Source organism: Penaeus monodon, chromosome 4 (genome assembly GCF_015228065.2).
Source record: "Penaeus monodon isolate SGIC_2016 chromosome 4, NSTDA_Pmon_1, whole genome shotgun sequence".
NCBI lineage: Eukaryota > Metazoa > Arthropoda > Malacostraca > Decapoda > Penaeidae > Penaeus > Penaeus monodon.
In genome coordinates, this window is record NC_051389.1 from 8,263,087 (window position 1) to 8,265,586 (window position 2,500).

General features: G+C 52.2%; 1 protein-coding gene across 6 annotated transcripts in view; it reads left to right on the top strand.

The window, feature by feature from the left end:
* LOC119569987 (excitatory amino acid transporter-like) overlaps positions 1-2,500 on the top strand; it is a 109,519-nt gene that overhangs the window by 80,788 nt on the left and 26,231 nt on the right. For 2 of the 6 annotated variants that reach the window (XM_037917922.1, XM_037917937.1), the window contains exon 1: positions 654-756. The exons of the other annotated variants lie outside the window; for them this stretch is intronic. The gene's annotated coding sequence lies outside the window, so the exon portion shown is untranslated. Of the gene's footprint in view, positions 1-653; positions 757-2,500 lie in introns of those variants that run through there. 6 annotated transcript variants of the gene reach the window in all.

A 2,500-nucleotide genomic window follows, 5' to 3' on the forward strand; every position in this document is an offset into this window, starting at 1 on the left:
CTCTCTCCCCCTCTCTCTCCCTCCGTCTCTCCTTTCTCTCTCTCTCTCTCCTCTCCTTTTTCAAACATACCACACCCCACACACACCTGCTATACTGCCCTTTTTATCCCCATATTTACTTTATCAAAGCAGGCGAGAGAGAAAAAATTTTTCTTTTTCATAAAGGGTGGTTACTTCACTCAGCGTTCCATTCTTTTATTCGAACGACTTATGTCAAAAAGGGCAGGTGTATTTTCTTGCTAGGTAAAGAGGTTGGTGTATTCAGTTTTGGAAGTGGTTTTCATCAGTGAATAATAATGATTAGAAAAAAAAAAAAAACAGCCAAAATACACAATATTACAAACCACGACATCCACTAAAGAACCCTCTAACATCGGTTATTCCGAAGCAAAAGTTCCCCCCAAAGCTAGTGCTGCAGACAGACTAAAATTTCACGATGGAGATGTGGGCGGTTGGGAAGGTTTCCTACGCACATTTTAAAAACCAGATCGATATCGTGACGTGGTTCCTTCGGGTAGGAGGGAACGCGGGCAGACGAAGAGGGGTAGGGAGGAAGGGCAAGGAAGGGAGGGCGAGGGGAAAAGAAGGAGGAGAGGAAGGGGAGGGGCGAGAGGGGAAGAAGGGGGGGAGAGGGGGAGGAGCGAGGGCGAGAGCGAGCGGCACTGCTGAACCTCGCCAGTGAGACACTAGTCAAAGTAGCGAAAGGGAGTCTGAATGTTACCTACGCTTAGCACACGCTTCACTTCGGTCTTTTCTGTAAGTTGCAGTTACTCTTTTCCAGTCTTGTTATTTAGCTCTTTGGTGGTGACAAAGGAAATTGAAAGTGATTTTTTATATCTTTTTGTCGGATTGATATATATTTTTGTCGTGCTTTTTCATTTATCATCACTTTTATTTTGTGCAGCAGAGAGGCGTGGTGACAATTTCATGAGTCAGGGCCCCAAGTAAAGGAAAATTCACCAGACGAAAAGGACATTTAGAAACCGTTGTCTATTTATTGTGAAAGTTTGCTTGGCACATAAACTACATATTTTCCCTCTTTTTGTTTATTTTTTCTTCTAATTCTAGAAGTTCCGAGCATTTTCTCCCCGGGGAATGAGACATTCACAAATTTGAGAGAAGTGGGGAAAACTTTAATAAGGGTTATGATTTCACTAATGTCTTTTCTTTGTGAGGAAAACATGGGTTATGTTGCCGATGTCATGTGAGGGTGTGGCCAGGAGAGGAAGGAGAATGTAGACAAAAGAGAAAGGGATTGGATACAGGAGGTAGTATGATGGAGCAAAGGGAGGGGTAGGTGATGCACAGGGAGGGTGCCGGGCGAGAGGGAAAACCTATGAGAGGGAAGTGTTGCATGGTGAATGAGGAGAAGGAGAGAGAGAGAGAGAGGGGGAGGGGAGAGGGGGGGAGGGGGAGAGAGAGGGAGAAGAGAGAGAGGGGGAGGGGAGAGAGAGAGGAGGGCGAGAGAGGGGAAGAGGGGGAAGAGAGAGAGAGAGAGGGGAGAGAGAGAAGAGAGGGAGAGAGAGAGAGAGAAGGAGAGGGGAGGAAGAGGGAGAGAGAGAGAGAAGGGAGAGAGAGAGAGAGAGGGAGTGAGGGAGAAAAGGGGAAGGGGGGAGGGAGGAGGGAAAAGGAGAGAGGGGGGAGGGGGGGATGGAGAGAGAGAGAGGGAGGGAGGGGGGGGAAAAGAGGAGAGAGAGAGAGGGGAAGAGGGGGAGAGGGACGAGAGAGGAAAAGAGAGGAGGGGAAGGAGAGAGAGAGAGGTAGAGAAAAGAGCGAGATAAGAAGAGGGAGGAGAGAGAAGGGGAGAAGGAGAGAAAAAGGGGAAGAGTGAGAAAAGAGGGGGGAGGAGAGGGAGGGTTGAGAAAAGAGGGAGGGGAGAGGGAGAGTGAGGGGGAGAAGGGGAGGGTGAGAGGGAGAGAGGGGAGAGAGAAAAGAGGGGAGAGAGGGGGAGGGAGAAGAGAGAGAGGAGGGTGAGGGGAGAGAGAGGGGAGGGGAAAGGGTGAGGGAGAGAAAAGGGAGAGAGAGGGGGTGAGGGGAGAGAGGAGAGAGAGGGGGAGGGGAGGAGAGAGAGGGTGGGGGGAGGGGAGAGAGAGAGGGTGAGGGAGAGAGAGAGAGAGAAGGGGGGGGGAGGAGAGAGAGAGAGGGGGGAGGGAGAGAGGAGAGAGAGGGGTGGGGGAAAAGGGGGAGAGAGGAAGGGGGGGAGAGGGGAGGAGAGAGGGGGTAGGGGAGAGGGAGAGAGGGGAGGGGGAGGGGGAAAGAGAGGGAGAGGGGGGGGGAGAGAGAGGGGGGGAGGAGGGGGGGAGAAAAAGGGGGGGGAGAGAAAGAGAGAAGGGGGGGGGGGGGAAAAAGGGGGGAGAGAAGAGAAAAGGGGGGGGAGAGAAGAGAGAGGGGGGGGAGAGGAAAAGGGGAGAGAAGGGGGGGGAGAGAAAGAGAGAGGGGGGGAGAGAAAGAGAGAGGGGGGGAGAGAAGAGAGAGAGGGGAGGGAGAGAGAGAGAGAGGG